Here is a 14227-nt window from a genome sequence, read left to right on the forward strand (position 1 = left end):
TCCACCCGTCTTGGCCTCCCAAAGTGTTGGGATTATAGGCGTTAGCCAATGTCCCTGGTCAACTGTCTTTAAATAGGAATATCAAAATATCTTAGGAATATCTACAACCAAAGAGTATAATTCCTCTAGATCAGTGATGTCCAATAGAGATATATGTAGTTATGTATGTAATATAATTTAAAATTTTCTAGTAGTGACATTAAAAAAGGTAAAAAAGTGAAATTAATTTTCATACTATATTTTATTTAATCCAATATATCTAAAATGGTTTCATTTCAACATGTACTCAATATTAAAATTATTAGTGAGAGATCTACATTCTTTTTTGGTACTAAGCCTTCAAAGTCTATGTATTTTACACTGTGTCACACCTCAATTCAGGCTCACCATATTCGGAGTGTTCAGTAGCGTCAGGTGGCATGTTGTCATTGGTTTGGACAGCACAGAACTAGATGCTAACAGCTGGGGAAGAGGAAGAAGTGGAACTGGAAGACTGAAATCCATTGACAGTCTGTATGCAGAATAGTCATCTCTTGACAGCTGAGGGTGGGAGGCAGGAGAGGGAGGATCTGTATAAAAAACAGAATAAATGCTCAGTAGTGAGAAATCTATTCATATAACCCGTTATGTTAATAAATTAAAAAATACTAACAGATTCTTTTTGTGAAATTTAAAATCAATTTTTAAGCTTTTATTTAGGTTCAGGGATACATGTGGAGGTTTTTATATGTGTAAATTGCATGTCATGGGGGTTTGGTGTACAGGTTATTTAATCACCTGGGTAATAAGCATAGTACCTGATAGATAGTTTTTCGATCTTCTAAGATTCTATTTTGTTAACATTCAGCATGAATGACTAATTAAAACAACAACAACCACAACAACAAAAACCTGTGGTGAAATAAAATAAAGGAATATTTCCCTCAGTGGTAGAGAATATTTACTTAAATCAATGATCAACTTTATAAGTGGTTTAATAGCAGAAGCATTCCCAGCAAGTTCAGAACTATTTTTTAAGCATTTAGGTGGAAGGGCTAACCAATGAAATTAGATAAGGGCCTACATTGAAGGGTAAAAATATTGACAGGAAGAGGCAAAATGGAAAAAAGATCCTGTTTACAATGGTGGTGACAAGAAAATTAATAGGATTTCAATGAAGTCATGGTAGATTAAAAATGACTACAAATTATTTGCCACTTTGCTTAGAAAGAGGTTGAATCTAATTCACCCCTCAATGACTAGGCTTGGCCATGTGACTTGCCTTGGTCAGTGGGACACCAGCAAGTATGGCGTAGCAGAGGCTTGATAGTTGCTTACACATTGGAGCTTGTCCAAGTAAAAAAGCTAGTCTAGTGTGTGGAGGATGAAAGGATGCTTAGAAGAGGACCAAGGTACCCAGCTGCCAGCTCTATCCAAGGCTCATGACAAGTCCATTTTGGTCCATGCACTGCAGCCAGCTGAATGTAGTCTCATGAGTGAGCCCACACAAGAGCATCAAATGATAGAGAAATAATAAATAGTCAATCATTAACTTTGGGGATGGACTGTCATGCAGCAATAATTAACTGATACAGAAGAAAACTGCTTTAGAATCCCAGAGTTGTAGTTATTTTAGAAATCATCTAATGGCCTTGCCTTATAACAAAGGGGTGCTGGAAACTGGGACTAGAGAGTTTAAGAGAGGGGGTGACATGGGCAGGTCTGAGGCCAGCAATCTCATCTCCATTTATGCATTAATTTAGTAATTCTTTCATCAAGCATTCTTTGAATGCTCACTGAGCTTGGTGCTCAGAAAAATGGAACAGGCTGAGTTCAGAGGGAGAGACAGGCATAGGAGGAAACAGCCATGATATCAAGAGATAAACAGTGTAATAAAAGTATATGCAGAGGGCTGTTTCCAGGGACATGGGGCCAAAGTGGGAGGGTCACTGAAGTGACATTTGGACTGGGTCATAAAGGATCAATAAGATTTTATGAGTCAGAGAAAGTTGGGGAAGGACATTTCAGGCAGAGACAGGAGTAGCAAAGGCCCAGAAATGTCGTAGTGTAAACAAAATCAAGGAAATGGTAGGGGGTATGGACCAGTCTCCAGCCAGGTGATAAAAGGACATGATTCAATTTGACTTTTGTCCTTGCAGACCTCATTCTGCAAATCCATTTTGGATTGCCTTTCAAGGAATCTTGATTTCAGCTAACTCTCCACCACCCTTTTTGCAACAGGTTTCAGCTAGGACCTACAAAGTGAAAAGGACACCTCCTATAATATTTAGCTAGACGGTTCAGAATTTATACCTTGTCTCATCTTTGCTGTTGTCTCTTTAACGTAATGTAAGTTTCACTGCCGATTCATTTTATCTTAACAGACAGGTAAGCATAATTTTGCACATGACATTTGGAGATGATCTGCACTTGGAAAATGAACTGATGTATTTTCTTCCCTGCAGAAGATGGGAAAGGAGAACTCTAATAGATTACAACCAGTTTACTTCACCAGCTCCCCTTTGGCATTGAAATAAGCCTTTCAACTTCTTTGTAATATACCTGAATATCATTTATTAGAATTTGACACAAAGACAAGTGTTCTTCATTGTTTGTATCTGTAACTAGGGAAATATGTTTCCTGAGAGTTTTAACATTCCAATCCATCATCTATCTAATCCTTTTAATCCCTGTAGATAAGTAAATAGAAAAAAAAGTATTACTCATTATTTTTATTTTTACTAGCCCACATCCTCATTCAGAGGTTGCACTGTTGATGATATTAAGGCAATCAGGTTCTTTTTAAACCCCTGACTTATTACTTGTTTCTAGTTAATATGGAAATACATGGCGCACTGTCTCTCTCTTTTTAATAAAAGCCTGGCTTGTGCTGTTCCAGTCCTTAAAGTGAAATTGAATGTCAAGTGAAGCCATCTGAAAATAAAAAAGGACCTGAAATCATCTTGTCTCTTTATTTTGTGACACGTTTCATTCTTCTCATTCCAGCAAACTTTTAAAAAATCCATTCAGTTTGCTTCCATTTCTGTTATTTTAAAAATATGTCCTCTTATTTCTTTGATTTTCTTAAGTAGCATAAGCCACTCCTGCCCTTAGACACACACACTTGTTCTGCCTTGTTATGCTGGGCCGTCAGGAGGAACCACTCTTAACTCTAGCTCGATATGAGCTCTCTTCCAGGAAGTAACGGAGCTGGGGAGCTGGTCCTTGAAGGACGAGATTTCGCCAGGCAGATAAAGGAGAAAAGCGATCCAGGCAGAGGAAACAGTGGGAGCTAAAACATGGAAGAGTAACTCCTGAGGATCATGAAGTGTGTCCTAGTATAAATGTATAAATGTGCGTGTGTGATCTCACCATCGCCATCACTGTGATGCTGCCGAGGCAGGTTCAGAAAAAACTGGAATGTCACGCTGGAGGGTGTGGTCTTTATTGTGCAGGTGAGAGAACTATGAGTGGTTTTAAAGCCAGGTGATGCCATACCCTGATTTAGTTTTGAGCCATCACTCTGTAGCAGAACAGAGAGAAAGGGTGGCAGTTAGGAGACTATTTAATTGCGGCGTATCACGTGACAGATGTTAGACTTGGACGTCAGTATTCCAGAAGAAAAGAGCAAAAGTAATGTGGTATTGGGGGTGGTGGTTAGCATGGGGACTGGGTGCATGGCGAAAGCCAAGTTTCTCAGCTAGACAGGGAAAAGAGGGTGTGTGTGAATGGGGAGGGCAGGGACGGGGACATGGGAGGGGAGGAATTTGGCTTTGGATATTTAGAAAGTTCAGGGAGAAAGATTCCATAGATGACTCTGAGATCTGATAATGGATCAGGGTGAGGTCTGATGCCTTTTGTTTGGTTGCTCAGTTGCCAGCATTTTTAGACACTTGTTTATCTGTTTGGGTGTTCTCTCTTTCCACCTGCAGCTCCCTAGATGTTTATGGTCACTTTTCATATATATATGTTTTGTTTTGTTTTTTGTTTTTTTTTTTTTTGCGACAGACTCTTGCTTTGTTGCCCAGGCTGGAGTGCAGTGGCATGATCTCGGTTCACTGCAACCTCTGCCTCCCAGGTTCAAATGATTCTCCTGCCTCAGCCTCCTGAGTAGCTGAGATTATAGGCACGTGCCACCACACCCAGCTAATTTTTGTATTTTTAGTAGAGACGGAGTTTTACCATGTTGGCCAGGCTGGTCTCGAACTCCTGACCTCAGGTGATCCTCCTACCTCAGCCTCCCAAAGTTCTGGAATTACAGGCATAAGCCACCATGCCTGGCCAACTTTTCATTTATAACAATGAAAATTTCACGTTGCTTTTTTTTTTTTTTTTGGCTGAAATGTACTCTTCTAGCATTTAAATTCAAAGTGAATAGAATGTCAGGTTAACCCATTTGAAAATAAAAGCAACCAACTGCCATAAGAAAACTTAAAAAATAATCATATAGAGCTGCTGCTTTTCCTCTCTCTCATGTTTTATTTTTACTGTTATAATTTTCTCATGATTATCCACTTTGATTTTTTTCTTCTAATATTCTTTTCCCATCTTCCCACTTAGAAAGAGGCAGTAGATATTGGGGCGTTTTTCCTGGTCATTTTCAGAGCATTGGTTCTGCACTGCAGGGTTAGTTACCTACCACCTACCTAGGAGATGGTGGAAGTTACCTCCCCCTCTCTCAAGCTGTCTTGGGAAAATAATTAGAAACTCAGATTAAAATTTTCATTCCCATAGCTTGAGCTGTGAAACAACAAGATACATGAAAATATTCTTGGAATATCCTTATAAATGTCAGAAAATGCCTTCCTTAAAAAATAGCAATGTAAAAATTGCTGCTTTTTATTGCAACACTTATCTATGGGCATGTAATAGCCGTCACTGAATAGTTGTCGAATGAATTAAAATCTAAATCATTTACTTTATTATTATTATTATTATTTTTGAGATGTAGTCTCACTCTGTCGCCCAGGCTGGAGTGCAGTGGCACAATCTCAGCTCACTGCAACCTCCCAGGCTGGAGTGCAGTGGTGTGATATCGGCTCACTGCAGCCTCCGCCTCCTGGGTTCAAGCAATTCTCCTGCTTCAGCCTCCGGAGTAGCTGGGACTACAGGTGCGTGCCACCATGCCCAGCAAATTTTTTATTTTTAGTAGAGACGGGGTTTCACCATATTGGTCAGGCTAGTCTCAAACTCCTGACCTCAGGTGATCTGCCCACCTTGGCCTCCCAAGGTGCTGGGAATACAGGAATGAGCCACTGTGCCCACCCTAAAATCTAAATTATTAAAAAAAGTTTTCTCAACTCTACAAATGACTCCTCCTTTTTATTATACAGCACCACTGTTGTAACAAAGTGATGTTAGTTTTGATCTGCAAACCAGTTTTGTAAAATGCTAAAAACTCATGATGATTCAGAGACATGTTGACTGTCATCTGCCACCAAATCACCATTTGAAAAGATAGAGCCCTATATTAGATAGAAAGAGGCCTCATATAGAGTATTTCATCCCCCAAAGCAGGTGCTCATCAAAATAGATTCTAATAATTATGGACTCTACATTCAGTGGATGATAGGCTTATGTTACAACAATCAAAGTGCCTTTTTTCAATTAGTACACGTCAAATAGAATAGGAAGGTTTCGGCTTCTCCGTAGTGACATGGTTATTAGTGATTTCTTAGAGTGTTGTAGTAATGGGCCGAGCGTGGTGGTTCATGCCTGTAATCCCAGCACTTTGGGAGGCCGTGGCTGGTGGATCACCTGAGGTCAGGAGTTTGAGACCCGCCTGGCCAACATGGTGAAACCCCATCTCTACTAAAAATACAAAAATTAGCCAGGCATAGTGGTGCACACCTGTAATCTCAGCTGCTCAGGAGGCTGAAGTGGGATAATCGCTTGAACCCAGGAGGCAGAAGTTGTAGTGAGCCAAGATCGTGCCACTGCACTCCAGCCTGGGCAACAGGGCAAGACTCTCTCTCAAAAATAAATAAATAAATAAATAGGATGATGCAGTAATGTTTTCCAGCATTATTTTGGTGAGGTTCAGCTGAATCAAGTTACCTATCCATGGTTTGGCATCAAATCAACACACCTGGGGCAGGTTCAAAATTTGTCTACATTATTTTCCTTTACGGAACTTTCCAAATTCTTGCTAGGCCACAACATGAACCTGACAACTGTTTCTTTCTGAGCGAAGGTCCTGTCAGACAAGTGAGCCATTGAGACTGGAACCCGCTGTGGGTTTGTGTGTTGTATGTTGCAAAAGGCAGGGTCCCTTTGCATAACGGATCTTCCTGAGACTGAGGCTGGACTTCAGTTTGTTAGTCACAATTTTCATTTCCGTAATGAAAAACCACTTTCTTTTTTTTTTTTTTTTTTTTTTTTTTTTTTTTTTTTTTTTTTTTCTTGAGACAGAGTCTCGCTCTGTGGCCCAGGCTGGAGTGCAGTGGCGCAATCTCGGCTCACTGCAAGCTCCGCCTCCCGCGTTCACGCCATTCTCCTGCCTCAGCCTCTCCGAGTAGCTGGGACTACAGGCGCCCGCCACCACGCCCGGCTAATTTTTTGTATTTTTAGTAGAGACGGGGTTTCACCGTGGTCTCGATCTCCTGACCTCATGATCCGCCCGCCTCGGCCTCCCAAAGTGCTGGGATTACAAGCGTGAGCCACCGCGCCCGGCCCGAAAAACCACTTTCTTAAAGACAACTTTATTAATCAGAGAGTGGAATTCCAGATTATAGAGACAATAAAAGATTTGGATGAATTTTAGCGTCCATTCTGTCTATAGTAAAATGAAGATGCTGTACCTTCCATATACTGTTTCCTGGGTGCCAGGCATTGTGCATAGTACTTAGCTCACATCAACTCATCCTATTCTTTTGCAACGCGGCGTGAAATGTGACTTTTCCTATGCCCTCCTTGTATTTGGCAGAGGCTTCAAAGCTCAACAACAGCAGGTGCCAGATCAACTCTGCGCAACCAGTTTGGCCACCATCACTCATCATCCACCTCCAGGCTCCATAAGAAAAAGTGCAAAAATTCCTTAGGAAGAGCAGGGCAGAGACATCCCTCTACAGTCTTCTGCCATGGCGTGGCCTCCCGGTTTTCCCACTATGTCCCAGGGCCATATGTACAAGGTGGGCTCTGCAGAGAGACAGTGAAAACCAGCCTGATTCTTCCTCAATACCATGGCATGTATTTTTCCAATAATTGCTCTTCTCTGTTCTTGGATGAATTTCTGAGTTCATTGATTTACCTATCACCTTCAGATATTAAACAATCTAATACGTAGTTGAAATGCCAACACCCTTTTATTTTTTATTTTTATTTTAAAACGTATTTTAAAAGTAAACATATAAAGACAGGGTCTTGCTATGTTGGCCATACTGGTCTCAAATTCTCAGCCCTGAGCGATCCTCTTGCTTTGGCTTCCCGAATTGTTGGGATTATGGGCATGAGACACCGCACCAAGCCCCAACCCACATCCAATTCACCACAGTGTTTCCTCTCCTTAGACGCATCCTGCCTCCAGCCAGGAGGTCTACAGTATGGCCAGGCCACAGTTAACTTCCTTCCTGTCCCCTCATCTGTCTTCTGCTAGTCCTTTCCCCAAACTTACTGTGCTCCTTTGGGGTTCAAGGGAAGAGAGGAGAAGCGTTGAGGGGCTGAAAAGGCTGTCTCTGACTGGGGCAGTGCTATTCTGCCCACGCAAGTGTGGCACATGGCCACATATGGACGGTGTGTCTCCTGGGTCCCTCTTGTGGGGATCTTCGACAGCCCCATTGGGCCCAACCAATGATCATTCCTGGGTTGGCCTCTTCAACTTCTATCCACTCTGACTCCCTGTAGGTGGGGATTACTGCTGCCACCTCCCCTCCTCCCAAGATGGTCTTCTCAGATGGAGTCTCCTTCTTTCTTTCTTTGGCCCAGATCAAGGCCATCTGGCCCATGGAGTCATAGCCCCTGCGATGCCCCTGGTGTGGTGCTTATAGCTCCTCCTAGAGCCCACTCCTCCCTCTGCCTCCAGGGAAGCTCAGCCACAGCCTCTGGCTTTCAGACTTTTTATAAAACACAAGTGAGGCTGGGCATGGTGGCTTACACCTATAATCCCAGCATTTTGGGAGGTTGAAGTGGGAGGATCGCTTGAGGCCAGGAGTTTGAGACCAGCCTGGGCAACATGGCAAATCCCCTCTCTACAATTTATTTTTTTAATTAGTCAGGCATGGTGGTGCACACCTGTGGTCCTAGTTCCTCAGGAAACTGAGGTAGGAGGATTGCTTGAGCCCAGAAGTTCAAGGCTGCAGTCAGTTATGATCATGCCACTGCACTCCAGCCTGGGTGACAGAGTGACACCCTGTCTCTAAAAAACAAAGCAAAACAAAAACCACGAATGAGACACCAGTCCATGCATACTCTCCACACTTTAAGTTTTCCAACATTTTCTAATATTTTCTGGTTTCTCTCTGATCTGAAGCAGGTGGGTTGTGGAAGGGCACCCCTTTCCCTACCTCCCTCCTCCCATTTAGGTGAATTGCATGGCACCCCAGCAACCCTCCACAAGGACACTCTCCCTGGCAGGCTCTCTAATACATCTTTAATATTCTCTTTTATATCTTGAGAGGAGTAATTGGCTCATTTGGCAATGGCAGCAAATGGGTTTGGAGATAACTCTGCAAGTCTTGTGGAAATGGCCAAAAGCCTGCCTGAAAACGTGGGGGCGCTTGACACTTCTTGTTTTCAGTTTTGGGTCCTTGGTCCAAACTCTGCTGACACTTAATCTGTGGATTAGGAGTTTACAAATGTCCTTTTTACAAATGTTGAAACTAAGACTCAGAAAGGTTAAATAAGTTGCCCAAGTTTGCATGACTAAGAAATGGTAAAATGGAATTCTGCTTACTGCTGTCTCGTGATTTCCCAGAATCCAGTGAGTGCTTACAAAACCCGGGATAGGGTTTAGGAGAGGTTGCTTGAGTTTCTGACTCAGCAGTTTCATTGCTATTCACGTAATGGAAAACCATATTCTAAAAGACAACTTTACAAGCCCAACCGATCTGTTGTGTGGTCCCGAGTTTAGCTAAAATTTTATTTCTTACAAAAACTGAGGCTGTGTGGACTGTAGGTGAGTCCTTTTTGGTTCCCAGAGTTTAGAACAGAGTCAGGAGACTGACCCCACAATCTCCAAAATCCATTTTTCCATCTGAACAGATAAATAGGGTCCGATAAGGTGGTGGAAAATAAGAACACTTTTAACATCCCTCTAGAATAAGAAACACAAGGATATTGTATAACAGCTCAGGACTTTTATTTCCCTTTGACTTCTCACATTGCTTTTGTGTAATGTTGGCATTCAAACATCCATGTTTGTTTCCTAGGGCTGCTGTTGCAGAGTAGCACAGAGTGGCTTAGAACAACAGAAATGCATTATCCCGCAGTTCTGGAGGCTGTGGTCTGAAATCAAGGTGTCAGCAGGGCTGTGCTTCCTCTGAGCCTCTAAGGGAGGATCCTTCCTTGTGTCTTCCAGCCTCGTTTGGCCTCAGGCAATCTTTGGTTTGCAGCGGCATAACTCCAGTCTCTGCCTCCTTCGTTACATGGCCTTTTCCTTATGTGTCTGGGTCCAAATTTCCCTGTTCGTAGAAGAACACCAGTGATATTTGAGTAAGGACCCGCCACTCCAGTCTGACTTCATCTTCACTTAACTAATTACATCTGCAAGGACACTATTTCCAAGTCAAGTCACATTCAGCGGTACTGGGAGTTAGAACTTCAGCATACCTTTGTAGGGGGCCACAATTCAACCCATCACAACTCTCAGTTACATATTTCCATCCCCATGGAAACAGGAGCTGCAAAGGGCATTTTTGTGAAGAAGCTAAGGTTGCCTTTGAAGCCTGCCTTCTTTTCCCAAGGGCAGAGGAAAACTTCCACCACTCAGCATCCTAGCATTCTCAAAGCCCTCCATTTGGGACACAAGGAATTTTATACATTCACACATCCAATGTACATTGGTTTGGCTGTGTCCCCACTCACATCTCATCTTGAATTGTAGCTTCCGTAATTCCCATGTGTTGTGGGAAGGACCCAGTGGGAGATAATTGAATCCTGGCGGCGGTTTCTCCCATGTTCTCGTGGTAGTAAATCTGTCAATATCTTTTGGTTTTATAAGGGGAAACCCCTTTCACTTGGTTCTCTTTCTCTCTTGTTTGCCTCTATGTAAGACTAGCCTTTCCCTTTCCACCATGATTGTGAGGCCTTCCCAGCTGCGTGAAATTGTGAGTCCATTAAACCTCTTTTTCTTTATAAATTATTCAGTCTCTGGTATGTCTTTGTCAGCAGTGTGAAAGCAGACTAATACATACATACATTGCTAGCCCTAAATTATTTTATGGTTATTCCTCCTAGAATCTTTCCCTTTTAAATGTTGGTAATTTGAGCTAAAGGAAAAGAATTTCTGGTTAAAGCAGAGACAGAGAAAGGGAGAAAGAAGGTGGCCTCGAGGAATCTTCCTTGGGTATGAATATGCCATAAGAAAAATCAGAAACGTGGAGTCAATGACTTCAGCTCTCTGTACACTGCTTCTTACAGAACCAGCAAAGTAGACACTGGGCCCAACCACTCTGCAACACAAGCTGTGTAAAACGCCTCCTGGCTGTCATACTCTACCTCTGTTGACTATTTCTGAGTGCACACCAGCAAGTTGTGCAGAGCAATTAAGAACTGCCCTTCTCAGCCAGGCACCTGTAATCCCAGCACTTTGGGAGACGGAGGCAGGTGGATCACTTGAGGTCAGGAGTTTGAGACCATCCTGGCCAACATGGTGAAACCCTGTCTCTATTTAAAAAAAAATACAAAAATTAGTCAGGCGTCGTGGTGGGTGCCTGTAATCCCAGCTACTCAAGAGGCTGAGGCAGGAGAATCGCTTGAGCCTGGGAGGTGGAGGTTGCAGTGAGCCAAGATTGTGCCATTGCACTCCAGCCTGGGCAAACAGATCGAGACTCCCTCCCCAAAAAACAACTGCCCTCCTCAGCCAGATACCACCTGAGAGGGACCTGAATTTGGCAGTGGTGGTCAGCTGCAGTTCTAGCATGAACAGTTTGTGGCATAGTATATTTTTCTAAGAATAACAGATTAGGTTTATTATCTAAAATTAAAACTTTAATATAAATAGAATATTACATGTAGTATGATTATGTATGCTAATGTGTTATATAATTTACATAATAATTTTATCTGAATTTAAAACAATTTACTATAACTAGTTGTATTCATAGCATATGTGTATATTTTATTCTAAATAACTCTATATTATTTAATATAAAAAGTTATAAGAACTTTCAACATGCTTTTTAAAAACTAATTCTAGGACAATTGCAAATAAATAAAAATGCTATTGCCTTCAGTGCATGTAATGAATCGATTGTTTGCATATAAATTCAAGGATAGAGTTTTCTCAGCTCATACAAAATAGGTACTATTCACCCCTTGGCAGATTTCTCTGGGCTGGTTTTCCCAGGGTCTCCCGTGGTTGCTCCGTCACACCACTGCAAGGGCACTGGCAACTTTGTGTTTTCTTTTCATTTCTTTTTTCTTTTTTTTTTTTGAGACAGAGTCTTGGGCTGTCATCCAGGCTGGGGTGCAGTGGCACGCTCTCAGGTCACTGCAACCTCCGCCTCCTGGGTTCAAGCGATTCTCCTGCTTCAGCCTCCCGAGTAGCTGGGACTACAGGTGTGCACCACCACACCTGGCTAATTTTTGTATTTTTAGTAGAGACGGGGTTTTGCTATGTTGGCCAGGCTGGTCTCAAACTCCTGACCTCAGGTGATCCACGTGCGTCAGCCTCCCAAAGTGCTGGGATTACAGGCATGAGACACTGTGCCCAGCTTATTTTGTGTTTTCTACCAGCCTCCCTCTAACACCATTCCTGGCACAGAGCAGACACTTAGTAAATATATGTCTTTTAATCTCACTAAAATAAATGATTGAGTTTATTCCTTTTAAGGGTAATCTGTCATGGTTTAAGACAAAATAGGACTTTATTTTAGACTGTGCCAGCCTTGATAAATCTTGAAATCTTGAGTACTACTAAGGTTACCAATTTTAAGAGTTAAAGCAACAATAACAGCAAAATACCTTTTGATGACCTAAAAACTTGTTGCATCATGTCGGATGAAAGATTTGAGAGGTATAGCTAGAAGAAAGACTGCCAGCTTGGAAGCCAAATTCAAGCTTGATCAAGGCAGATACTGACCAGTGACTCAAAAGTGACAGGAAGCTTCCTGTATTTAATCAGAGTTTCGAAGTCAACAAGTAACAGAAAGATAAAAATAAGGCCGCTTAGGCTGCTTGGCATACGACTGCATCATTCTGTTAAACAGGAAGACAAAACTACTTAACCTTTGCTTTTGTATTTTATCAGGAGACAAGAGGGTCTCATGGAAACAGTTCAGGTCTCAGGTAATAATAGGATTTGCTGTTCTTTAGGTTTTAAAAATTTTGATGCCTGGGGAATTCAGTCTTCTGTTTCAGGTTTCTCATGCATAAAATGAGGACAATAATAACTGTAGCATGGTGCGATTGTAAAAATTGAGATAATACAATATTGTGCACGGTGCCATCTTTAAAATTTCATCTGTGGATCGCACATCCCCTTTCTGCTACTGCTGTAGGGCTCTGCGTCTGAACAAAGCATGTCCTCTGAAAAGACTTGATATTAGGCCTCCGTTCTCACAGACTCTTGTCATCATCCTGTTCCAATTAGTTCTTTGGCTCTAGCCCATCAAGTTCCACAATGACCTCCATATCTGTTAAATCTCATGGTCAATTCCTGTCAATTTCCTGTCCTCAGAGTAGCATTTGACACAGCTGAACACCCTGCTTTTCTGGAAATGTAGTTTTCTCCAGGCTTCCAGGATTGCACTGTTGCCTGGAATTCCTCCACTGATGCAACTCTTTTACTTATCTCCTTAGTTCACTTCTCCTTGGTGGATTTCTAAATGTGGGGGTGCTCCAGGATTTTGATCTGGGATATCTTCTCCTCTTTCTCTCCCTGCTGCTCAGTCCATCAAGTCATCTTATACGTATGTTGAAGACCCTTATCCTCTCATCTGAGCTCCAGAATTGCATATGGAATTGTCCACTTGGATTTGTAAGAGGCACCTCAAACTTAACATGATCCAAAGCAAACCGTCCGTCTGAACTTCTCCCCTGTCTTCATCCCACCCACTTCTTCCCTAGTCTTCCTTTTCTTCCTCCATGGACCTCTCTTTTATTTAGCTGCTCAGACAAAAAACTAGAAGTCATCCCTTGTTTTTTTTTTTTTGTTTTTTTTTTGTGATGGAGTTTCAGTCTTGCTGCCCAGGCTGGAGTGCAATGGTGCGATTTCGGCTCACTGCAAGCTTCATCTCTTGGGTTCAAGTGATTCTCCTGCCACAGCTTCCCGAGTAGCTGGGATTACGGGCGCCCACCATCATACCTGGCTAATTTTTCTATTTTTAGTAGAGATGGAGCTTCGTCATATTGACTAGGCTGGTCTTGAACTCCTGACCTCAGGTAATCCGCCCACCTTGGCCTCCCAAAGTGCTGGGATTACAGGTGTGAGCCGCCGCACCTGGCCTAGAAGTCACCCTTGACTTCTTTCTTTTTCTTTTCATGTCCGGTGTATCAACAGGTTCTATCTGGGCAGCTTCCAAAATGTATCTTGAACCCAGCCACTCTTTATCATCTCCGTGACTGAAGCTGTAATCCAAACCACCATCACCGTTCATCTGGGTTCCTGCCAGTATCTTGTACCTTGATGGCCCAGTAGCCATACAGAAGCTACAGTTATTTCCTGAAAGCATAAGTCAGATCAGGCTTGAAAAGCCCGAAAGCTCTTATTACCCTTAGAATAGTATACCAACTCTTTGACCTGGCCTGCGGTCCAACATGACCTGGCCCCCTGACTTGTTCTGCACATAAGTCTTTCTCATTTTCCTCCTCACCCACCATGGTCTGGCCTCAGTGACGGTTTTTCTATCTCTCTTACATGCTGTGCTGCTTCTTCCCTTAGAGCGTTGCAAACCCTCATCCCTCTTCTAGGAATTTGCTCCCTGAGGTTGTAACCCTGTGGTCCTGTCTCATCATTTAGAGCTCAGATGTTATCTTCTCAGAGACTTTCCCTGTTGGGCTGTGCAAAAGGAGTCCCTCATACCATTCCAGCACTTCCCTATGGCCCTCCAGAACCTGGGGTTATATTTACTTTTTTTTCTTTTTTCATTTG

Source organism: Symphalangus syndactylus, chromosome 1, assembly GCF_028878055.3.
Source record: "Symphalangus syndactylus isolate Jambi chromosome 1, NHGRI_mSymSyn1-v2.1_pri, whole genome shotgun sequence".
NCBI lineage: Eukaryota > Metazoa > Chordata > Mammalia > Primates > Hylobatidae > Symphalangus > Symphalangus syndactylus.